The 27,261-nt window shown below is 29.8% G+C and overlaps 2 long non-coding RNA genes across 2 annotated transcripts; one reads left to right on the top strand and one right to left on the bottom strand.

Moving 5' to 3' along the window:
• The first annotated feature begins 5,127 nt into the window (after positions 1–5,127).
• Positions 5,128–14,355, top strand: LOC132254327 (uncharacterized). Its single transcript, XR_009466614.1, has 3 exons — positions 5,128–5,493; positions 5,738–5,889; positions 13,921–14,355. It is a non-coding gene; the product is annotated as an uncharacterized LOC132254327 (long non-coding RNA).
• A 670-nt stretch (positions 14,356–15,025) lies between these two features.
• Positions 15,026–17,280, bottom strand: LOC100255236 (uncharacterized). The gene is made up of 2 exons (XR_786647.3): positions 16,774–17,280; positions 15,026–15,409 (listed from the first exon to the last, which is right to left on the bottom strand). It is a non-coding gene; the product is annotated as an uncharacterized LOC100255236 (long non-coding RNA).
• Between the last annotated feature and the right edge of the window lie 9,981 nt (positions 17,281–27,261).

Here is a 27,261-nt window from a genome sequence, read left to right as displayed (position 1 = left end):
CTCTACTATTTGGCAACATCCTAGTTAAATCTTAAAAGACCTTTCAATAAAAAATTCCATGGAAATTCTCCTATTCTCTGTGTGTGTGTGTTTTATGTATGATATTGTTGTAAAATGGCACATGCTCTCTGCTTTTCTTGAAAGGAGCTAACAGAAGCAAATAGAAAATAAAAATTTGACATTAAAATGAAAGAAAAGGTTTACTTTTCAAGGGAAAAAAAGGGGGTGAGGGGGCAGGGAGAGGGGCACAGGGGGGAAGGGAAGGGAAGGTAAAAAGGGTATAATAAAATATATAATAATAATAATAATAAAAAGGTCATACAGGTGGCTTTATTTAGTATACCAATCTCAAGGGTTGGTTCATGGTTTTGCTCACAAGCATGGGATTGACTACAAGGAGACCTCTAGTCAACAAGATAACCATTCTTTCACCAGCTTGATAAGAACGTAGCATTTCATCTCTACAATCTTACAAGAAGGTTTAAATGTAGCAGTCTTGTGGACTTCCTCATCTTCATGAGCATGTCCTTTGCTCTTTGTGACATTGTCATGCTACTAGTTGTTTCATTTGGGCTCCTTATATGTGATTTGAGAAATTTTGACCATACACATCTTTTAGGCTTGGTGAGTGCACAACTATACTTTATTTATTTATAGACTAACTTGTGGCTATCCTTTCTTCTTTAATTTCTCAAATAGCATTTGGACTCTCAGTTTGAGATGAAAGATCCTTATTTTTCATTGTTACGTTTTCAATCTTGAGGTTGCATGTAGTCCTTGTGGATCCTTGCTTTTCTCGGTACAGAAATGTCAATGATGTGATTTCTCAACTCAAGCTTTTTTCTTTAAAGGCGATGCACTGTTTCTACTACTACGAAACTTTTGGTGATTTGGTCAAATCTGGGTGAGCCACTTCCTAATACTAATCCAACTCTCTATAGTTACTTTGTTGGTACTATTCTTTATCCCACTGCCCCTAAACCTGATCTTGTATAAACTTTTTATATGGTTATTTATTCATGGCTACCTAATAGTACTTACATGATACACTATGTGGTATATTGAGGATCATTTTCCATTTTGGTGACCTTCCTAGTCACCTTAGTCCCTTCAGTTCTGTGACTTTAAATAGTGATGTTAATGATCAGCGTTCTATCATTGATTTTCTATATCTTTCAGGCAGACTTATTTTAAGCTTAAAAATAAAAAATTGCATCTTGATTTGGTATTGAAATAATGCATCATGCCATGGCCAGGACAGCTGCTGAGATTGTTTGGCTGCAATGTCTTGTTACTGATGTAGGAGTTACTATTTGCACATCAACTGCCAACCGCTGTGATAACTGGAGTGCTATACTGAAGGTTGGTAATCTGGTAATTTTTTAGCTGAGCAAGCTTATAAGCAATAATTGTTATTTATCCCACCATTACTGTCTTGCTGGAAAACTTCTTCAGCTTATCACCCTTGACACGTAAGTTTCTTTAGTACTTTCAACGTTGCATGTGCTCCAGTAGCTTCTTTTCAGTTTGGCGAACTCTTGCCTTGTGGTCCACTGTGTTTGGAGACACATATCTATGTGTATGCGTCTGACATGTGTGTAACATTAATTTCTTTTGATCTTGTTTTCTCCACTTGAATAAAAATGAAGTTAAATTTTCTTTTCTTTTTCTTCTTTCCTTAATTTTTCTCTGAACTTTCTCTTCCTCGTTCTTTTGATGAGCTAGACTAAATGGTAAAATGAGTTGATCATTGACTTGCATGTTGGAAAACTTGCTTATCTTTAGTTTTTTCCCTTTCTCCCCTTCAATTCATTGTTTTGGTTCACCATGTCTTTGTATGGCCAATTACCCAAAGTTCTCTTGGTTCCAATGTTAAGAAATTAAATCATGAAATAAGGTATAATGCAGGTGGTTTGAAGAAAAGTGGTACAGTAGCTGTTGTCATCCAGGATAGAAATCATGGAATATGAAATTGAATCAATTACTAGTTGCCATAGAAAAAGAATGTGGTGGTTATAACTAGATCACATTCACATTTACAGACATGTTTCATGATGAAGTACCATTGACTTATCTGTTACATTTTTTGCATTATTGCATCAGAACCCTTCATTTTAGGTGGAATTAAGGTAAAGTAAGTTAAATTCCCTAAAATCTATTCTTCAAGACTTTTTCCTATAGATGTTTGATCCCTGGATTTATTGTATTTTTTCAAATGATATTTTTATACACAAGGACCTAAAGATGTTTGATCCATGGTTTTATTGTGTTTCTTCAAAATGATATGTTTATAAGCCAGGACTCCAAGACTTGGTCTTAAGATGTTTCATCCTGGGATTTACAGTATTTCCTCAATGATGTGCATATATGCAATGCCCGTGCATATTCCAACAGTTTGAGCATTTCACATGGCAGATTCTATGCATATGTTTGGTTTCCAAAAAGTACTAAGGAAAATGATTTTCATGCGTTTGGTTGTATTAAGGAGTATATGAAAGAAAATCAAATATGGTTAAAATTAGTTAGAAACTTGTGTATTTTTAAATCATTTAATCTTTATATTGAAGAGCTAAAACAAGTGAAATGAGTTTCAACTAGCATATAAAAATAATTGTTGATTTTAAATCTTTTTTTCTTTCATTTTTTCTTTCCTTCTTACTTTTCCTCTCTATTTTCTTTCCCTTGCATTGTCCTCCAAATTTTCCCAGAACCAAACACAGCCCATGTGATTTTAATTAAAACTACTAGGAATATTGTGTTGATCATGGTTTTGTCATTGTAAACTTTCATAGCACACATGAAAGAATTAACTGATATGCATCCATACCATTGGCTCCAGCCTCCAGGGCAGAACTGTATGATATTTGGAAATCCTAGGGTTTTTGGGAATTTTTTTCTCATGATATTAGAGCCTCTATTACAAACCCCAACAAACACTCCCCCCACCCTCTTCATGTTTTGGGTTATTGGTTTTCTATGTCACATAAGCGATTAAAAAATGTTGTACCACTCATGTGGAGGCATCATGTCTAGGATTAAAGGCCACTCATGATTGATTCACCATATATCTAGGATTGATCCATATTTGACTAGCATGAACTTTTTCAGAAAAATAACTTACAGAAGTCCATAGAACTTTCAAAATCTTTTTCATGAATTTAATGCATAAAACTACTTCAAAATGTCTCATTACTATATTTCTTCCCATGGAGATGAAATGCAGAGAATGCTGTTAATAAAGAAATCTGCCATCTCCATAAACTTATTTACATCTGAATTGGATGCAAAAGATGACTTAAAAAAGAAAAAAAAAAAAAAAACATTACTAGGGATGGAATTGCGAATTGTGAAGGATAAAAGGTGAGTGTTTGTCCCTAATTTTTTGCTTCTTAGAATCAGCATTGAGACAGTCAACTACCTTTTTATCCTCACAGTTCTCATGTACAAGGATTTTTGTACAGAATTGTAATTGGTAATATCCTCCCAAATTATTTTTGGTTTTGGAGACATCTTTGCATCCAATCCAGCTCTACATCACCTTAAGGAGATGAAAAATTTCTTTCTCAATGGTATTTTCATCATTTCATCTCCATGGAAAGCAATAGTTGGTAATGAAAAATTTCTGGACTTTTTGTTCTTTTTTTTTTGTTTTTCGGGAGAAGTGCATAGGATTTTATTAACGTTATTTTTTATGCACCAAGAAAAAAAAAAAAAAAAACCATGTTTTTTAAATATGGATCAGTCCAAGGTTTATCATAGACCAGTTCTGGTGGCTTTTATAATCTAAATTGATCCATAGTAAGATCCAGATTAATTAAGATGGGTTATATAGCTTTGGGTCAACCCAAGGCTGTAAAATTTGGGTTTGGAAAGTAGTAAAAAATCAGAAGTTGCTTCTAAAACTTATATATCCAATAAAAGAGTTTTAAAAAAAGGTGTTTAGAGTTCAAAACAGTTTAAGTTTGATTAAAGTCCTAACACAAGATTTCTTTGGAAAATTCATATTATTCTCAAGATTTCTGTGGACCTGTTGTTGCATTTAAGTGAAAGAACTTCGGGTGAATTTGTTGTGGTAAAAATTCATTGTTTTTATGCATATTCCTCATTTATTTTTGAATCATAAATTCTTGTCTCTTTTCCATATCTGGTTTGGGAGGAGGCCCTTGATGAGCAGTTAGGTTCAATGGATGCCAGAGTGCTTTTGATAACATGAGGGTTATGTAGAGATTGAAGATTTGAGAAGTTCAGGACTCTTTTCCAGACTGGATGCAAGGTAATCTTGTTTGGTATTATCACCTTGCACATAAGTTCTAGTGAAATTTTTTGGACCAGAAGGTCCACTCATGGTTTTTCCCCTTAGTATCATTTGTATCTCATGCAATTATTTTTATTTTATTGATATGCAGTTTGTGGTGTAGGATTATGATTTGTATTTAATATAAAAGGAATACAAAAAAGAGACAAAAATATAACCCATAGAACTCCACAAATGCACATTTTCACTTATCTGACTTCTCCTTTATTGAAGATGTGAAGCTAGAAAGAACATCTATATAAACCTCTTTCTGATGACCTCCACATGGAAAGGCAATCGATGAAAAGACTGGCCTACTTTTGTAGCCTGAGAGAGTGAGATCAGGGTAGAGTTAATCTTTTATGCTGATTTAATTGTTTCTTGGTAATCAATTGATTTAATACCATAGCTTGAGCAAGGCTTTTGTCTCATTAATCCTGTGTTCTATTTTTCAATTTCCAAAAAATCATCGGCATTGTACTTTACAATGAATGCCTAAACAAAATTATGTTTGTTTTATATACTATGTTTGATTCCTGAAAAGTACCAAGGAATGGGGAAAAAATGCTAAAGTAAAATGATTTTTTTATGTTTGGGTACCAAGTAAAAAGGTAGGCAAAAAAAAAAAATACTATTGAAAATAAGAAAAATTTAGGGGGTGGAAGCAAAAAGATTTCCTCCCCATTTTCCCTGAAAAAGGTGAGAAAAGTTTAAGGAAGGTGCATTTCTCAATAATTTAATTTTCTTTTTGCTGACTTCTCCATAGACAACCAAACAAGAAATTTTTGTAATTTTCCCCTACCTTCTTCTTTCCTCCCATTTTCCTTCTCTATTTTCTTTCCATCAGACTTTCCAGGAACAAAACATAACCTTTAAGGTAAGCTAAATGGTCATGAAGAAAATTAAACACATTGATTATGCATCTTGAGGCCATTTCTTCTAGAGTTTCACATCTCTTTGCTCTTTGACTGGATGGATCAATTCATGTATCCTAGTCCCTTTGGCCTTTTTAGAAGTTGAAGAAAGATGACGGAAGACAGTTTGGTTTATGGATGCTTCCTCTGTGATGTTAGAAAATGCATTGAGACAGATCAACCAAAAAGTACTATGCAAATGGTTCTATGTATCCTCAGTGCCTCTTCAAGATCATTGCAAGCTTACAACTCTTGGACAGAATGAGAAAATAACTTTATTCTCTGGTCAGCGTTTGTGGTTGAATCCATTATTTATATGAATTCTCCATACTTATTTTTGCACAACATCCTTGGTTCTTCAAAAGTTCTGGAAATCAGTTATTTTGATTTGCTTCTTCAACCTCTCTTATATCTACTCTTTTCAATCTCCTATAACAATATTATTCTTATTTTCAACTTCGTTTATGTTTATTTACCTTCTCATGACTGCACCATCTCTCTAATTTTTGCCCAAATTTTGTCGAAACAGGTACTCAACAGTAGATGTTTAACATTATACAAGAGCTCCTTTGATGTGCTGATATGATGAAGTTGTATTGCTAATCTTCTCCTGCAGTTATCCAGGAGTGGCGTGGAGTGACATTTTTCAGGGTTCTACCAAATTTTAAGCTTATTTTGAAGGTTAGGCGATCCATTTTATTTCTATGAATTTTTTGCATTTTAAAGGCATTTCTCCTTAACCAAGCTCACTTTGTCTATAAGGGAAAATCGTAATCCACAATAGGTCTGTCTACAATTAATTTATTTTAGCTAGGTTACTTTATTTTAGCTAGGTTATCAAATGAACCTTATAGCACTGTTAAGGATACCCTTGCAAGTTATTGTTTGGTATCTAGTCCATCTTAGAAATCTAGTGTTCAAAAGGAATAATAAATCTCATGATAGAACAAACCTGAATTTTCTTTGGGGAAAATTAATAATATAGAATATATTTTTACTAATTAACCTCTTATTCTTGTGGCCTGGAATGAAGCTTGTTAGTAGAAAATGGTGGGTTTCTTGGTAATGAGGAAGGCTGAGGACCTAAAGTGTTTAGGGTTAAAATCATGAGAGTTGAATTCTAAGAAATTGTAACTTTTTTTTTACTTCTGCAGTTTAAAAAGGCATTTGGACCAACGTAAAACATGATTCAGGATAGTGACTAAAAAGACAATTGAAGAAAATATGCACTCGTTGAAAGTGAAGTTTGTCTTTTTGTTGGGTATTTATTGGAGAAAGGATTAAATGAAATTAGGCAATTTTTTTTTTCTTTTTTGAAATGGCAATTGGATGAGTTATCAGCCTTATTATGCATTATTTCTAAAGAGAATAAGGAAGTATTAGAAAGGATGCAAAAGTCTAAAAAACTTCATTGACAACTGTAAATAGATATGGATTGAATCTGTATGTTTTCTATATTATTGGAAGAGTACAATTTGATATTTATAGCCTATACTCAACATATTCAAATAGAAAACTACACTACTGTCAACCTAATCTCGAGTAGGAATTAAATTTGAATTGCAAATCACAATCCCAAATTTAGCTCCCTAAATAACAAAATTGATTGAATCAAATCTCCTAAAATAATGCAATTCTTCCTCTCAAGCTAGCTCATAGATATTAATCATGCCTAGCTTGCTAGTCAAGTAATCAAATGTAGGTTTCAGCAACCCTTTAGTAAGTAAATCAGCTAGTTGTTCATTCGATGGAATAAATGGCATACAAATAAGACCACTCTAATTTTTCTTTGATGAAATGTTGACCAATCTCCACATATTTGATTCGATCATGTTGCATTGGATTGTTGGCTATGTTTGTGGCAGCTTTATTGTCACAGTAAAGCTTCATAGAAGCAGCTCACGTATTCCTTGAGCAACAACCCTATATTCTACTCCTGCACTACTTCTTGTCACAATCGATTGCTTCTTACTTCTCCATGTGACTAGATTTCTGTTTACCATGGTACAAAAACCTGAGGCTGACCTTCTATCATTAATAGCTCTTGCCTAATCAGAGTCAGTGTATGCCTCAACTTTTAAATGTTCACTCTTTTTTAAAAGTAGAGATTTCCCAAGTGTTCTTTTTAAATGCTTCAGTATTTTGCATATAGCTTCCATGTGTACTTCATGGGGTGGGTGTATAAATTGACACAATACACTCACTGCAAATGCTGTATCAGGCCTTCTGTGTGATAGGTAGATAAGTATACCTACTAGTAGTTGATAACGTTCCCTATCTACTTTGCTGTTCCTGAGCAATCTAAGTTTGTGATTTGGCTCCATTGGAATATCTCCTAGTTTGCAGCCAAGCATTCTTATCTTTTGTAACAAGTCAAGTGTATATTTTCTTTGTGAAACTAAAATTCCTCTACTTGATCAAGCTATCTCTATTTCAAGAAAATACCGTAAAGGACCCATGCCCTTTATCTCAAATTCCTTTGATAGCAATGTTTTAAGTTGTCCAATCTCAGCTTCATCATTCTTGATGAGGATAATATCATCTACGCACACAATAAGAATAGTAATCTTGCCATCCATAGAATGCATGAGAAATAGGGTGTGATTTGCCTAACTTTGAGAGAAGCTAAAGACCTTAATAGACTTCGAAAAACTGTCAAACCATGCTCTTGGTCATTGTTTTAGGTTATAGAGAGATCTTTTTAATTTACACACATTCCCTTTTCCATAAGAGTTCTCAAAACTTGGGGGCAGTTGCATGTAAACTTCCTCCTCAAGTTCTCTGTTAAGAAATGCATTTTTGATATCTAGGTGATGAAGAGACCAATCAAGATTAGCTATAAGAGAGGGTAGGTCTCTAACCGTATTAATCTTAGCCACCGGTGCAAATGTCTCTTGGTAATCAATGTCATAGGGTTGTATGTAGCCTTTTGCCACCAGTTTCGCCTTGTACCTTTCAATAGTTCCATTAGCTTTACACTTAAACGAAAATCCACTTACATCCTATTGGGGTATTTCCTCTAGGTAGCTCCATGATTTGCCAAGTACCATGCTTTTCAAGAGCTTTCATCTCCTGAAGCACTACATCCCCCCACTCCAAAACTTCTAAAGCTTCCTACACGGTTTTAGGAATATCTATGCTTGATTCATTAAAGGCTTTGAAAGATGGTGAGTCTATGAAAAGTCACAAAATTTGATATGGGGTGAAGAGTACATGACCTAGTTCCTAAGAGCTATTGGCACTTTGAGATCATTTATATCCTTCATAGAAGATGAAAAATTAAGATGAGGAGGCTCATGGTTTTTTGTAATTTTCATTTCCTTAGCTTCAAGGTTTGAGTCATAGCCTTGCTTTGAGCAATTCTGAGTGATCTCTTTCTGACTTTTTGGCTTGGAGTAGACACAAAGCTCAACTAGTTGTCTTTATTTACATTTTCCCCCTAAAGGGAAGTGTGAAAGCTTGTTTTTTCAAAAAAAGTAATGTCAAAAGTGACAAACATTTTTTTCAAACAAGATCATTACATTTATACCCTTTTTTGTTGGAGTGCCTCCTAAAAACACACATTTAATTGCATAAGGATCTAATTTACTTCTAAGATGGTTGTGCACATGAACAAATGCAATGCATCCAAACACCTTTAGAAGTAATGATGTGAACAATTTAGTGTGGATAGAATTGCAAAAAAGCATCCAATGGAATTTGAAATTGTAAGATCCTTGTATGAGGTTGTAAGAACTGTTTCTCCCTAAAAATGTTTTGGAACCTTAATGGTAAACACAATTGCACATGCAACTTCTAATAAATGTCTATTTTTCCTTTCAGCAATTCCATTTTGCTCTAGTGTGTCGAAACATGTTGATTGGTGAATAATTCCATTTTGTAAAAGATATTCTCCTAAAATATTTGTCTATCTTAAGCACCCTAATTTTTGCTTGAAAATGGTTTTGAACCATAGCACCAAAGTCTTTAAAAAAATTTCCACCTCAGATTTTTCCTTTAGTAAATACACCCGACATAAACGACTATAATCATCAATAAAAGTGACAAACCATTTTGTTCCAGAAATGTTAGTAACATGTGAGGTCCCCACACATCACTATGAATAAGAACAAAAGGTATCAATTTTTTATAAGGCTTTACAGGAAAATGAGACCTATGGTGCTTGGCAAATTCACAAACCTCACGTTGAAATAAAGATGGACTTTTGTCTTTAAACAAATAAGGAAAGAGTCTTTGCAAATAATAAAAACTAAGGTGCCCTAATCTATAATGTCATAACATTATTTCATTCTCAATAATTTGAGAAGACTTATTTACTACTTGGACTTGTCTCTCTAGAACAACATTATCAGTAAAGTAGTACAGTCCATCAACTTTTTTAGCATTACCAATCTTCATCCCTGAAGCCAGGTCCTAGAAATCACAATGAGTAGGAAAGAATATTATACAGTTATTGTATTTAGTAAACTTACTGAAGGAAAACAGATCACTAGAAAGGATAGGCACATGTAAAAATTGAATTTAGCACAAGCGCTTTAGAAATAGGAATAAATCCCTTTCCTGCGATTTAGGACAAAGATCCATCAGCTATTCTTACCTTTTGGCTACCAAAACATGGGAGTATATGATGAAAATAATTTTGAACAACCAGTCATATAATATGTTGCTCTTAAATCCATGATCTAAGGAGCTTTTACATCAGAAGAAACACTTGAAGCAATAAAGAAATTACCTTTTTGGGCAAGGAAGCAATTGGATATTTTTTTGATTGGTTAATAAACTTGTGTAGAAGCTCTAATTGTTCCTTTGTGGAGGGCATCTCAGCTCCTCCAAGGTTGCTTGATTGTGTGTTTTCAGCCTAACAAGCACAATTGTTTCTCTCTAGAAATCAGTTGTTTTTCAGTTTAGCAGGCTTCCCATGAATTTTCCAGCATATTTCCTTGGTATGTCTGGGATTATTACAATAATTACACTAGACTTTGGTCTTTTCTTCTTCTTTCATAGAGCTTTTCTGACCAGCAACAAGATCAGTTTCAAGTGTTTCTGTCAATAAGGCTACGTCCTCTGAATTTTGGCCAGTTTTTTGGCTATTCATCATAAATTCCCCCTGCTTTCCTCTCTTCTAATGCATGCAAAAACCTCTCGAACAAATGGGAGAGGTTCTCTTCCAAGGACTCTCCCCCTTGCTTCATCAAGTTCCGCGTTTAATCTTGCTAAAAATTCAAGAACACATTCTTTTTCCAGCAACCTCTTGAACTGGGCAGCATCTCCTACATTCCCCTGTTAAGTTTCATAATACTGATCTAACTTTTGCCAATTACTAAGGGTACAACTTGGGCAGGTTAGCCCAACCCAACCCAATATTATGGGCAAGTTTTCACAATAATTTTCACTACTTGGGTTAAGCTTTGGTTAGGTTTTTTCAACTCGAGTTCAATTTAGATTGGGGTCAAGCCAAGGTTCAGGCAACCCGAGCCTGGCCTAAACCTGATTAAATGTTTTTGTAATATTTATAATGTATATTATCCTTTTATATATATATAGGTAAAATTTCGTCCCCATTGAGACTTAAACCTAGAACCTCCCACAAACCCTCCCCATCCCTTTATCACTGGAGCCAGGCCTTAATGGCAATGTATATTATCCTAGGTAATAATATTCATTTTCTTTTTAAATTTTTAAGGAAAAAAATATTATATTATATTATATTATATTATATACTTTTTAATTATTTTAGAAGAAAAATTATAAATGCATCCACCAAAACTCGCTTTGCATCCATCCTATTTACACATCCACCAAAAAAATTAAAAACCTATTAATACAGTCATCCTATGATTTAAAAATATCCATAAACCCATCTTCTTCTTTTTTCCCTCAATCTATTTCTTCCCAACCACAAACCTTATCTACAAATAACACAAAACATGGAAATATTTTTGAGTTTATTCATATATAATTTTTGACAAAAAACTTGTAAAAATTGTAGGAAAGCAATTAGGAAGAATGTAGATATGATTTAGAAGTGAGAAAACATGAAAAGTTGTAATGTAAATGGAGAGAAAATTTGGAACCCGTAGTGTCCGATCCTGGAAGGCCAAACATCTTAGCTATGTCCAGAGGTATAGGGTCAGACACCCTTAAGAGTGTCCGGAAATATAGAGTCGAGCACAGTTAAGAGTGTTCGGAAATATAGGGTCAGACACCCTTAAGAGTGTCCGGAGGTATAGGATCGAACAACTACAAAATGTTTAACCTTGGGACTCTAAACAATAACCGTGAGACCTCCTTCTAACCCAAAAAATATGATAAAAAATGCAAAAAAAAATGTATAAAAACCATACATGTGCACTTTTAACATCATTGGATATGATTATTTGTTTATCCATTGGTGAGAAACACAACTCTCTTGCTAAATTTTACTAGGGTTATGGAGAGATTAGAAGAGAATGAAAAAGGAGAGGGAAATGAATGCATTTTTGTGTTGAAAGGTATTTTAAGGATTTCAACAAGAAGCATTTATGTTCTAAAAATTTTCATTAAAAGGATGGATGCATTTATAATTTCCTATTTTAGAAAGATAGATAAATTTATTTTTAATATTTTGTTGCTATCCTGAAATTTTGTCTTATTTACTATTTAAATTTTCATATAAATATGTAGAAAAAAGTTATTAAAAATATATTATAGATCAATTTTGAATTATGTAACTTAATCAACCTAACTGATCCAAACTCAACCCGAGCTTAGAGAAATGAGGTTAGGTTGAATACCTTAGGTTTGGGCTCTGCTTTATTATTTTTTAATTCAGGTTAAGCTCGAGTTAGCCATCAACTGAACCAACTCATCCAAAGTTGCAGCCCTACCAAAGACCCTTAAGAATACCGTAGTATTCTGTACCACTTTGAGCTCCCTACTTCATGTCATGAATTCGAGCCTTAATCTTATATACTTGAGTTGAACTGCCTAAATCTGATTGATTGATCCCATATTTCTTTTGTTGTTGATGAGAACAAATATGTCTGTCCAATTTCTAGATCCATTAAGTTAACAAGCCAAGCCATCACCATTGAGTTTTTTGCCTCCCATGTTTGAAATGTTGTCTCATCTTCTTTTTCTGGTGGTTGTATTGCTCCAGTGAGATAACCAAATTTTCCCTTGCCTCAGATAAACATTTTTACAGATTGAGAGCACAACAAGTAGTTTTGTCTTTTAGTTTGTCAGATGTAATATGAAGGGAAGGATTGTCAGGGGCAGTAACTTATGTGTGTGGTGGCTGCTCAATGTTTGACTTGGAAGTGGCTTGTCACTTACACCAGACTGATTCAAATAGGAAACTATACAATTGTCAACCTAATCTAGAATAGAAATTAAATTTGAATTGCAAATGACAATCCCAAATTTAGCTCCGCTCCCTAAAATAATGCAATCCTCAACAACAACAATACTTAGTATTGAAACCTTGCTTTTGTAATAAGTATAAAGCAGTTAATATGCTTACTAAGACTCAGGATATTTTGGACTGATGCTAATGATAAATTTTAACTTAAATTAGTTGTTTGGGCTAATATAGGTAATAGGGTTATGCACTTCAGACTGAAATTAATGAACTAGATTTGGAAACTTATGGGTTATGTTTGGTTCTGGGAAAATTTGTGGAAATATGAGAGAGAAAGTAGAGAGGAAAAGTAAAATGAAAGATAAAGAAAATAAAAAATAAATTTAAAAGTTCATAAATTATTTTTTTATACTACTTTAAAACTTATTTTATTTATTTTAACTTTCTATTTAATGGTTCATATTAAAAGCAAATATGAGAAAATGATTTTCCTTAACATTTTTTTTTCCTTTCCTTGGTATTTCTTGGGAACCAAACATAACCATAGTGATTTCGAAAGATAAAATTTTTACCTTGTTTCTCATTGATGAGAATACAACACAAAAATCTTTTATTGGACAAAGAGTGAGTATTCTTGAGGACTGTGTTTCTTGTGGTTGACTTAGAAGAAGATGTTTAAATTCAAGTACAAAATCAAATGAAATATATCTCTGCAACTGCCTCGCTTTTTGAAGGTGACTCTACTGCTTGGTTGGAATATTAGTCAGAGCTTTTGGAATAACATAAATCAGGTTTTGTTTAATGGTAATTGTCCAAATCCCTTTGACATTAGAGAGAATTAAGAAGAAAATTTCTTATAATTTTGTTTTTGGTGAATTGTAGGAGCTGCATGACATGGTTTTTGGTAGTTAAAACTTTGATTGAGATTATGATAATGATGCTAATTCAGCAGCAGTAGCTTTTACTTTGTAAATAGTTTGGGATACCTTATTCACAGGCGGCGAATAAGGTATCTGAAAACAGTTGCTTATGCTCATCCAAAAATACCCTCAACCCAGAGACATTCTTTGCAGGATAGGAAGCATTGTGAATGAGGGTCGATTATCTAGAGGGGATTGTCCTGATTCGATTTCACATTTCTTACGAACAAAAGTTACTTGTAAATTGTAATCATGTTCTTGGGTGGAGGCATGCTCCACATCTTCTCCCTCTCTGTCATGGTCCAATACATAGTGATCTTCTTATCAGTCAATATGCTTGCCTAATGGTTGAATAGCTCCATTCATAAGAATTAGGATGCTTGCTTGATGATTACCCATTTAGATTTTTGGCGAATCTTTTATCTTTTATGTCTGTTCTTTTCCTTTTTCTAGGTTCTGATTGTTTCCTGGAAAGTGAAAGGGAAAAGCAACAAAGGAGCCAGAAGTGGAAGAGAAGAAGAATAGAAGGAAAATAAGATGCTGGGTTTTTCCTAACTTTTCTCACCCTTCAAACAAGAAATGAGTAGTTTCAAAACCATATAAATCTTGACCAAACTTGAACACATCCATGTGTTCAAAAAATTACAAAATATTTAAAGTCAAAACGTTTAGTTATGGATTGTTTGAACCTTGGGTGCTAGGGTCATCCCTCTACTCTACACCACCTATAAACACCAAGGTCGTCCCTCTAATCCACACCACTTGAATACAATAGTCTTAATAGTCCGATTAATTATGGTACCAATTTAGGTCAAAATTAGTAACTTGGTCAAACTCGATATTACTATTTACCTTAATAGTATATAAAATAACAATATTTTAAGATGATATGATATGATTTAAACCATGAAAAGATGGTTCCTGTTTTGCAATTTTATTTATTTTTTAATCTTTTTTGAATTGAGCATATGAAAGCATAGTTTCTTTGGAACTAATTATTCTTTATGTTTGGTTAGGTTGGGTGAGGGGAGGAAGAGGTTGGTACTTGGTGGTGGTGTTTTTTGGTGGGTGGCATTGCTAATTTGCTTGCTGATCCTGGGGCCAGTCTTAGTGATTTTCTTTCCCATCATCAAGTTTCTGCACTTTCAGTCCGCCTTGGTGGGCTGGGCTGGAGCACAGAAATCCTTCCCAAGTTCCAACACTACCCTTCCATGTCATTTTTTTGGTTTTTAAAGCCCCTTCTTATTTTCTTTCCTCAATTTTTTTTTTTTTTTTTATAACCATAGATGTCCGGGCCAGCTTACGCGCACCTCAACTAATCCCACAGGACCCTAAAGTTAAGGTAAACCTCCAATGGCCTGAGGGGACTCGAACTAATGACCATTGTGGAGCAAACCAAAAGCCGGACCAACTGAACTACCCCTCAGGGTTTCTTTCCTCAAATTTGATAGGAACCAATGGAGAAATGGGTAGGGGAAATGGAGTGGTTTTCATTGATAATGTGGGCATCTCAACTCTCAAGCAAAAATCGACATCAACATGAGTAGAAACTAGAAACTAGAAACCAACCTCAGTGGATGAGCTTTATTTATTTACAAGTGACATTTTGTCAAATTTTTTTTTTTTTGGGCACTACACAACTCATTTGAGCATAATTTGCAGTAGCAGGGGGGAGCTCTTGGAATTGTGAAAACAATGGAGTTGAAGGACGTCGGGAAGAGAAGAGCAGCTGCTGATACATGCTAAGCGTGTTTGGCGGAAAAGGAGGAGGATGAATTGTGGTTGGACCATACAAAGACCCTCCAGAAGGGGCGGTGCTTCCGTTTTGTATGTTGAGATCCGTGCTCCGACTCCGACCTACTCAGCATCATATTCCACATCCTATGCACATCATCATACTCACACGTCTGCACGTCGTCATGAAGCTTCAACAGCCCTCCACCTGCCCATTTTTCACCCAATCACATTTCAATCCAACATTTCTTTTTCTTTTTTTTTTTCCTAATTCTATAAGATGGCGTTTTATCCATAAATAATCTTTCCTTAATAATGTTTTCGCTTCCTTTAAAAAGTATTATGACAATAATTTTAAAAAATATTTTTAATTTGATAAAATTTAAAAACACTTCGAAAAAACACTTGATTACGATAAACACGAATAAAAATATTATCGAATACACTCTAAAAGCAATTGAGACGGACTCTTATGGTCTCTGCAAAAAAAACAAAATTAAAAATTAAAAATTGAATTCAATCCACAGGATTAAGATACGATTTTGTGTTAGGCCAAAAGGTATTAAATTATCAACAAAGTGGTCTCTGATTGGTACCGAACAACCACACTTCTTGTTCTTAATGGCATCAGTCTATTGGATGTGCCCCGCCCCCAATCATCTCTAGATTCTTGTAATCTACACATCATTTTTTTTTAGATCTTTATTTGTTTATTTTCTGAAAATAATTGGACAAAAAAAATATAAAAATAAAAACCCCACTAAAACAATTTGAAAAATTTGAGAGGCAAGCAAAGTGGACAATAAAAGTAAAAATAGAACAGACAAAAATGTTGTTATCAGAAGGAGAAGAACAATAATGAGTCATGGCAATAGTCATTATTAATTGTACTATAGATATTTCTATGCATCATATCCCAATTTGAATTTATTACATATCTTCTGTTAATCTCAACCGTATTTAATAATTATTTTATAATTATTTTAACGATAAAGTCTCTGAAAATTGTCCCATCTTCAACAGAATTTGTTTTGATCGCAACAGACTCCACCATTTCAATTTTTTTCTAAACTTTGATTTAATTTAAAAAACTCAAACACTTTGGATGGTGAATAAGGCAGAGATAGAGCAGAATTTGGAATATTCCTTTGACATTTAAGAGCCACTGTTCATAGCTCGCCAGCAAAAATTAAAAAATTAAAAATAATTGAGGAAAAATTAGAAAGAGAAAAAAATTCTTCCGAAGAGTTTGCTTTATTCAAACGCAAGTCATTAAAAAGGAATGAATCTAATCGTTTCCGAATTAAATTGATTTCGACTAGTATTTTTCAGAGGGATTTCTTAGAATTTCTAGAAACCGAGAATTATCCTCGATAGTAATGCCATTCCCTCCAAATCAAACTTTCGCTGAAGTTATTGAATTAAATCAAACATGAAACGATATCTTTAAAAAAAATCATGAGATGAGAATTTAAAATTGAAAAGGAAAGCTAATTTTCCGGGAAAATATGGTTTTGTATTTTTCAAAACGATCCAGTTAAAGAAAAAAATGAGGAGGAGAGAGAAACTGACCATTTTTGCGGGCCTTGACGCGAGAGGAAACGGCTAGCCAAGCTCGTCGGACAGGGAAGATCATCTTGTGCCACAATTCCATCAACTGATCCTTCACCTTCCTCTTTCTCCGGAGGCGACGGCCCAGGCCTACACGCAGCGCTATTGCCCTAAGCCCTGCCAGACCTAACGTCTGAGTATCTCCGCCGCCGCCTTCCACCCCCTACTGCTACTGTAACCACAAGGCTAATGCTGTACGCGAAAAAAGAGAACGTTTGGATTTATGGAGAGGCGAAAAGAAATTCAAAGTAGTGATCAGTGAATCAGTGGATGAGAGAATGAGAGAGAAGAGGCGGAGACAGAGAGAGAGACTTCTGCGCAATTTCTGAGCGAAAAGCTGAGAGACAGAGATAGAGAGGGGACGTTTATTTATTTATATATGGAGATGTTGAAATAGGAATGTACGCACCGACACGTGACGGTGTGGTGGGCGATGCGGTGCCTTCTTATTTTGTTTGCTTTTTCTGCGCCTCCTTCCGCTGTTCCTCTTTCCATTTTTATCCTTATTCGTATAACAGAAAAATAAATAATAATAAATTATTTTAATCAATGGTATATTTTCAATATGATCACGTGACACTTTTGCTCTAATAGTCAAAATTAAATAAACAATAATTATTAATCATTCCAAATTATTTTCAAAAATGAAAATTAAATTATAAAAATAATATTTATTTATTATTCTTAAAATATTTTTTATATTTTAAATTATTTCTTATATTATTTTTAAAAATATACTTGAAAATACTTTAAATTAAATTTTGAATATAAATATTTTTATTGAAAATAAAATTAATAAACATTTTTTTTTTCATTCTAAATTGTTTATGTTTAAAAAGGAAGAAAGAAAGGTGAGTGTGGTTTTTAGTGTGAAACAAATTGTGGATGTTGAAAAGGCTTTTCCACAACATATCTTCGTAGTTTTTTCAAAAAAGCAGTTCAAAACTTGGGTAACAAGATAGCGTTGTTCTTAAATGCTAAGAAAGCTTTGACAATTTCAAGTAATACTTCTAGATAAATGTTTAATTTTGAAGAGAGAAAAAAAAAAGTTACCAAAGGCTTCTAGAACAACCTTAATATCTAGGTTTCTAAATCTGAAATACCATGAAAGGCTGAGGTGATGTTTATATTTTTCACTTACTTCTAAATAAAACTTAAAATTAAATAATGTTTAATAATATTAAGTATTAAGTTGATTATTTTTTTAAATTTTATTTTTATCTAGTATTAAGAAGTAAATAAAAACCAAAAAATTATTTTTAAATCTTTTTTAAAATAAGCAATAAATTTATAAAAAAATGCAAAAACAAACAATTTGTAATTGAAAAGCAAGTTATTTTTAACAGAAAGTTAAAAAAACAAACAACCCTTTAAGTTGATTATTTTTTTCAAAATTTTATTTTTATTAAGTATTAAGAAGTAAAGAAAAATTAATAAATTAATTTTAGTATTAAGAAAAAATTAATTATTTTGACTAATTTATTCAGTAAAAAATTTTAAAAAATAAGTAAAAAAAATTTTAAAAAATACAAAAACAAATAATCTGCAATTAAAAACAAGTTATTTTTAACAAAAAGTTAAAAAAAACAAACAATCTCTTAATCTATCTTTACTAGACATCAATTGATTTTCATATGAGATTAAAATTCAATCTAATAATTGATATCAAAGAAAAAAGTCACGAGTTTAAATATAAGAGCTTCCACCACTCTTATTATACTTAGGGATGGATCATGTGATTGATTAAATGCCATAAAATACTTAATATACCCTCATTGCATATTAATTAATTTTCAAATAGAATGGCCAATTGATCCAATTGCCTTTTATTTAGAATCTTATTATTTTGTATCTTATAAGTTATCATTTTTCATTATTTTTGAATTTATTTGCATCGTATTATTTTTGTATTTATTTGCATCGTGATACTAAATGTCAAGATTTATACGGTACTAAATCAATATCAAACATATTTCTAATATATTGACTAAAATTGAATTTAAGTAATTCATAATTCAAATAATTGTTTTTGAAAAGTGAAGGTACAATGATTCTTTGAATGAAATTGATCCATCTCACCAACTCCCATCCCATGAACAAATCATAAGGTTACTACATGGAAAGAACATTAAAGGAGGTTGGTACAATTATTAAAAACTTTGGAGAAAAGGAGTGAAATTGTTTGGTACTTTTAATGGCATATCACAAGGCTATTGTCTTGTCATCATCCATAGGGTCCATTTACCCCAATGCTCCATTCCAATTCATGGAACCTACTCTAAATTTCTCTTTTTTTATTTTCTATTTCTAATCCAACACAACATTCTTATATTCAATTTTTTTTTTTTTGAATTAATTGATATAATTTAAAATTTTGTCTTTTTGCTATGCCATGTCATTTAGTTCTTTTGAGGATGAGAATGAAAATGATATTTTGAAAAACTTTCCTCTAAATAGCATATTGGAGAAAATATATTTTAGGTTCATTTCATCCTACTCACTCTAATTTATTTACGTCATTTTTTATTTTTTTCAAGTTATATTAAAATTAAAAAATATATAAATCAAAACCCTATTTATGAATTTATTCTTTTTTTTTTCTCTCTATAAAAATAAATAAAGGATTCTACCATCCCGTATCTCTCAAATTACATCACCGATTTAAAATTAAATTTTAAGCCTAAAAAATTGAGAGAAATATAAAGGAAAGAAAATTTTAAAAAAAAAATTGAAGTAAATAAATTATTTTTATTTATTAATTCAAATTTATTTGAATTAGTTTATCTTATTAATATAATAATTAAATAATTTTAAAATACATAAATTCATAACTAATTAATAGAGTACCTTTAACATTAATTTAAATAAATATTTTTAGATTTAACGAAAATAATTGTCATACAAACTCTTAATTATATTTGATTTTTTTCTTATATTTTTTATAAAACAATTACACGAGAAAATATCATTTTTTTTAACTTTAGTATTTTTTCGAAAACTAAATATAATCTTATAATTAGATTTCTTTTTATTAAAAAAAAAACTATTGAATAATGAGAATGGGACTTGACGAATCACATTCTTTTGTTAAATTTAATAACTATTTAATAAAATTAGGAAGATTTTTTTTAAATAATAATAATAATATAATATGGTGCGGTGCAACGTAACAATCTCTCAATCCGTAGAGTTTATTAGGGGAGTGTCGGTTCGAATAGTTTTAATAGATTAGGTATGCTTTTGACTTGGGCTTTGAAACGTGTCTTGTCCTTATTCGCAAAGCTGTGATAAGGTGTTGACTCTTCGAGCAGGCTTTTTAAATTAATTTTTTTTATATAATTTAATATTAAATATTAAAAAAATAGGATGGATATATATATATAATATATAAATATAGATAGTGTCGGCAACATTCTAGTCCACGTGGGTAATCCCATGAACATATATGGTGAGTGTGAAAGGGATTGAGTGGATGGCGCGTCATATGTGGCCATTTTGTTTAATTATTTTTTTTTTTACTTTTTCAAGTTTCAAAGTTTCCTCCACTTAGCGAGAAAAATGTGACTTCTAATTCAATTTGTTTTGAAATTTTATAGGGGGAAGACAATTAGGACTTCTCTCTCCCTCCCTCTAATTTTTTTTTTTTTTTTTAATTTTCATTTAGTCCAAATTCTCTCTCTTTTTTTTTTTATTGGTAAGAAAAAATTAAACTTAAGGGAAATTTGATAAAATCAATCTCTCTCTCTTATTGGTAAGAAAAATTAAATTTAGGAAAAATTTGATAAAATCTAACACTTATTACTTAAAAATCTAACACTTATTACTTAATTAAGAATTAAGATTGTTTGATAAAATTAATTTAAAATTTATTCTATATCATTAAATTGATATATTTATTCTCACAAATTATAATCAAATAAAGAAAGTTGGATATCAATCAAGGTTTGACATAGTAAAAAAAATCATGGAGATAATTAGAATGAATGATTATAAAAATGTAAAATAAAAATATGGATTTATGAATAAGTTAATCATTTTTATTTATTACTTAAAATTGTTTCTTATTTTAATTATATCATTAAATTATTTTACCAAATATACTTAATTTACTTAATAATTTAAATTAAGCTAATAAGTTAATTTACCAAACACCACTTAATTAGAAACCTATATAAATTTAAATTATTTAATATTTATATGAAAAAAGAAAAAAGAAATAAAATATATTTGAAGAAGTACGTAAAAAATAATTTATTAATTTTAAATCTATTTTTTTATTTTTCTTTTTTTTTTCTACTATTTCTTTTTCTTTATTTTCTTTCTCATATATTTTTTTTTCTTTCCCATGTATTTTTCTATCAAAATTTCCAAAAAAATGAAATATAGTATAAATATTTTTCATTTGATTTGATTTAAAAATTACACATTTATAGAAAAAATCACTCAAAATCACTCAAAAAGAAACAAAATATTGCCAAAATTGGAGACTTGCATAAGTCACTCAAAAAGTCAAGCCATAGAATTTCATTTTATAGAAAAATTCACACATTTCTATAATTATAATATTTTTTCTAATAATAAAATAAATTTGGCTTCTTTATTTACCTAAAAAATGTAAATATCATTAAAAAAATATTTTTAAAAACTATTAAATTTGAGGAAGTAAATTTTTTAATAACTCAATTTGTTTAATCAAATTTTAGAACTCGGTATCTTTTCAATGTTTTTATATAGAAGTTATTCTTATTTTTTTATTTTAAAAATAAAAAACAAAAATTAAATCCAAAATGTACACTAAATAAGATGTTTTTACTTATATATAATTCAAAACCAGACATTTTGCTCTTAATTATAAATGAAATTACGAAAGAGATTGATTTTTTTGTACTTTCATTCAAGCATTCGTATAAAATTAGGTAAAACCAATTTTAAATTAACAACTTTGGAGTAAAATTTCTCAAATGCTTTCAAAATATAACAAATATTAGTTTTTATTTTTTATTTTAAAGAAATATTTACACGATTGTTCATGATTTTCACATTCAATTATGAAATGTGACAATTTTGAACGTGGGAAGAGATGTTTTTTTTTACATTTCTATCATTTTTCCTTATATTTTATTATTATTTCTTTATTTAACAAACTATATATTGACTTTTTAATAAGTTTAGAAAAAGTATTATATTTTAATAAATTTGGGCAGAAAAATGTTGAGTATTGAATGTAAGATGATAAAGTGTAAAACATGGTCAAAGATCGAGATGGTAAAATGTATTTAATATTTTTTTTTAAGAAGAAGATGATTGCATGCATGCTTCTATAAAAAGCTTAAAAAATACTATTAAAAAAAAAAATTAAATGCCCTTTTGAAAATTTTAAACAAGTTTCATTGAGTGAGTCAATGAAAAGCCTTTTTTGCAAAGCAGTGGGAACTTGGAACTACTTTTGAAGAGAGGTTCAATTAATTGAGCCAATATGGAAGCCTTGTATCACAAGCAGAAGAAAAGTTACATCATAAGTCTATTTAACTCTTATATTTTGTATCAAATTATGTCTCATTACTTTATACCTAATTCCAATATTTATATCTAATTGTATTTTATTATGTTTTAATTAGGAATAACAATTGGGCTGGTTTGAATGGATGACCTCCATCCCAACCTCGCCCATTTTTTAAAAATAATTTTGATCATCTTCCTATTTTAAAAATTATATTGACAGATGGGTATGCGAATTTTTTATACCATTTTTTCTTTTTGAAAAATTCTTAATTTTAAAATTTTTTATTATATTAAAATAAATATATTTTATAAATAATTAAAATATTGTAATTTTCATAACTTACTTTATTGAAAAAATTTATTATTATTATATATGAAAATAAATATTAAATTAAATCAATTTTATATATCATCAGGATGGGGTGAGATGGGGTGGAATAAAACAATATCAAAATTACCTCAAACCTGTTACAAGTTTTAAAAAAAAATCTCAAATCCGTTCTAAATTCGTTTATTTAAATTTCAAACTCATCCCGTTAGAGATGAAACAGATACCTAGAAAAACTCACTTCATTATCATCCCTAGTGTTAATCCTATTATTTGTAACTTCATTTAACAAACCCTATTTAACATATATTTTCAACCGTCCAAATTGCATGTTCAATAGTCAGCGATTTGATATTCTAAAATCTTGCTATAATTATTTTGATTAAGGTATATTTTCAACGGTTCAAATTGCATGTTCAATAGTTATACGATTTGATATTCTAGAATCTTACTATAATTATTTCAGTTAAGCTATCATTTCAAAATTTTACCTAAATATTATTTATAATATTTAAATAATATATTCGTTTTCTTTTGAATTTCCCTTGAGTTAGGTTTGACTCTCCATACCATCACATTTAGGTTTTTTCCTACCATGATTTAGGAACATGTAATATTCAATAATTTTGAAAATGACATGTGCTATATGAAGTCCCCACAATACAAGAATTCAAAATTTTACTTGTACAAGCAACTATCAAAATGTGAATCACATAAAATAAAAAAATAAAAAGGACTTTTATTTTGTAAGTTATCAATCAACTTAATTTAAGTATTTTTCTCATATCGTCTTCAACATGTTGTAGCAAAAGAAAGGTTACTTATCATTGTTGTGGTTTGATGTTTTCTATGAAATAAGATTTTAACCTATAAACATCCTTATCAATGGTGGCATCTAGCTTCATAAGTCTATTACCATGGTAAGTAAACAAAAAAATAAATAAAATAAGAGTATAAATCATATATTTTGTGTAGGGATGATAACGAACTTGTTCTTTTGGGTACTCGTTTTGTTCCACAACGCTTTGTCTTTAATGGGAAGGGTTTGAGATGAAAATAAATGAGTTAAAGACGAGTTTGGAAAGTTCCTAAAAACTCGTGATGGGTTCAGGTATGATTTTGTCCCGTCTTACTTTTACTTTGATTATATATAATTTTAAATAAAAAATATTTTTGTTGATTTTTTTTTTCATTTTAAAATTTTTTAACATGAATAAAATATGAGTTTTCATAAAAATAAATTATAAATATTTCTAATATTTCTTTATTTATAAATCATATTTATTTTTAATAAAATTTAAATTTAAAAAAAAATAAAAAATGGGTGGAATAAGGCGAGTATGAGAATTTTTTACACCTATCTCACTTTATCCCATTTAAATTTTTTTATTAAACCAGACCGAATTGTGATGGGATGAACCATTCCAAACCCGACCCATTTTCATCCCTAATTTTGTATCATTTGACATGTTTTCCAATTCTAAATGTCCTTCAATTAGCATAGTGGGTGGGTGAATGAATTTTTGGATTTTCTGAGAAAAAAAACTAATAAAAATCCACTCCATTCCAACACTACCAATCATGTTAACGTGATAGGTCAACAAAATAATTCCTTAATGAACATCTTAACATGCTTAATAAATAAGTTAAATTGAGTTATAGATGTATGAATTAATATAAGTAACTAATTAGTACAATTCTAACTCTATCAACTTGTCCAAACTAATATATAGATCTCCTATTTCTTTAAATATTAAAATGAATAAAAATAATAACTTATTCTTGTATAGTTATATGTAATATAAACTTTTTTTAAAATATTATTTATATTTTCAATTATTTCTAAATATAGTTTTAATTAGCGGTCATTTTTCTCTTCATGCTTTTCTTCTACATTTTCAAGTTAAAAAACGAATGAAATAAATTTCCTTTGTTTCCAAAAAAGTACTAAGGCGTTGTTTGTTTATTTAACTTAATTTTTAAAGCAAGTTGTTTTAAGATTTAAGATAAAAGTAATTTTTTTTCTATTAAAACAAAATTGTGTTATAAAAAGTGATAAACTAAAAAATAAATAATTTAAAAAATGATTTAAGTCTTGAAATAACTTATGGGGTGTTTGATAAAACTTAATACTTATTATTTAATGACTTAAATTGACTTTAAGTTAAATTATACTTAAATTATTGATTTAAAATTTATTACTTAATTGTTACATTAAGTATCAAAGTTGCTTGATAAAATTAATTTAAAATTAATTTTAAACCATCAAATTGACATATCTATCCTCATAAATTATAATTAAGCAAAGAAGGTTAAGTAACAATAGAGGTTGTGGAGTAACAAAAGAAACCGTGAAGGTAATTAGGATAAGTGAGGATAAAAATGTAAAATGAAGACGTGGACTTAAGAATAAATTAATCATTTTTACTTATTACATAAAATTGTTTTTTTATTTTAAATCATACCATTAAGTTATTTTATCAAATATATTTAATTTACTTAATAACTTAAATTAAGTTATTAAGTCATTTTAAGTTATTAAGTTATTTTACCAAACATCTATTAATTTTAATGATATTTGACTTTTTTGGATATTTTCTATGGCAAAATCAAACATAAAAAAAATTATTTTTTTTAATATATATTTTTTTATTTCTTTAGTATTTTTTAAGAGTCAAACATAGCCTAACAGTTTAAGTTCATAAGATTTGGACCTACTTGGGATTTTCTTGACTTCTTGGTCTTTTCTTATTGGTTTTAGTTTATTTATTTACTCATTTATTGCCAAGTCTTTTGCTTAGGTTGAACAACTTGGTATGTCGTAGCAAAATGTTTTAGGTTATGTGGGCTCTTGCGTACAACATTGAAGCTCTAGCACTCTTGTATAGGACTGGGTCTGAGTCTTTCAAGTTAGGCTTGAACATCAGCCATCTTCAGCCTAACTTTTAAGTTTTAAGACAACCTTTTCTTACGTCACTCCTTCAGTGGAGGAAACCCATAACCAAGGTTTGAAAAAATCGAAATATATCACTGATATTTCGGCGAAATATTGGATATCAGAGGTGGTCAAAATCAAATCGGTCATCGATAATGGGCAAAAAATTGGGAAAATTAAATATTTTCATGAATTTTAAACTATTTTTGTTCAATTGATATTTTTATCAAAATATCCACTGATATTTTCAATATATTCATAAAATCCAAGTACCGATATATCCGTATTTATTGATATTTTAAACATTACCCATAACCCATCTCATTGTGTTTCTTTTACCTTTTTGTTATGGAAAAATATATGTTTATGCATTTTATTCTAAGGATATATTTGGGTTGAGAAGTGGGTATTTGGTAAACCAATTCAATAATTTAATAATTTAATTTAAGTTATTAAGTAAATTAAATATGTTTGGTAAAATAACTTAATTATATAACCTAAAGTAAAAAACAACTTTAAATAATAAATAAAAATAATTAGTTTATTATAGTCACTTCCATAATCTCTTTTGTTACTCCACGACCTTCATTGTTATTCGATCTTCTTTATCCTAATTATAATTTTTAAGATAAATATATCAATTTAATGATTTAAAATAAATTTTAAGTTAATTTTATTAAACAATCTTAATATTTAAAATAAGAATTAAGTAATAAGTTATAAGTTAACAGCTTAAGTATATTTGAACTTAAAGTTATCTTGAGTAATTAAGTAATAAGTATTAAGTTTTATCGAACACCCCTTAAGAGCATGAATGGTTTCGGAAAATACTAAGGAAAAAAAAATTTAGGAAAATTATTTTTTTCATGTTTGGTTTTATTATGGAAAATGTGAAAGAAAGTAAAATATAATTAAAATTATTAAAAAAATTATATATATTTAAATTATTTAATCTTTATATAGAAGAGTTAAATAAGCAAATTTTTTTTTAAATGGTGTATAAAAATAATTTATTAATTTTAAATCTAATTTTTATTTTCCTTCATTTTTTGTTTCCTTATATTTTTCCTCCCAATTTTGTTTCCTTTGTATTTTCCTTCAAACTTTTTCGGGAACCAAAAGCAACCTAAGGAAATACCAGAAAAAATATTAAGAAAAAAAGATTTGGGAAATTCATTTTTTAATATTAGATTTTACTATAAAAAAATATCAAAGAAAATCAAATATAATTTAAAATTTTAAAAGTTATGTATTTTCAAATTATTTGATTTATATATATGAAGTTAAAATAAGGAAAATGATTTTGAAATAATGTAAAAAAAATGATCTATTGACCTGAATTTTTTTCATTATTGTTTATGTTTTCTTTTGTATTAATTCCTAATAGCATAAGTGATGTTGATTTTTATTTTATTTTTTTCACATGATGTTAGGTTTTATTCGGTCCATTCAAAATTTTCATAATCAAGTTAATTTGATAAATTAGAGTTAGAAATTAAGGTTATGTTTGTTTCCTCGAAAATACTAGAGAAAGAAAAAAATGGTAAGAAAAATGGTTTTCTTATTTTTAGTTATCATATAAAAATCCTAAACAAAATAAGATGTAATTAAAACTAGTTGGCAACTTATACATTTTAAAATTATTTAATCTTTATATCGATAAGTTAAAATAGATAAAATGAAT

This window comes from Vitis vinifera, chromosome 9 (genome assembly GCF_030704535.1).
Source record: "Vitis vinifera cultivar Pinot Noir 40024 chromosome 9, ASM3070453v1".
Lineage (NCBI taxonomy): Eukaryota > Viridiplantae > Streptophyta > Magnoliopsida > Vitales > Vitaceae > Vitis > Vitis vinifera.
Note: the sequence above shows the minus strand (reverse complement) of the source record. Positions and strands in the feature narration are given on the sequence as shown.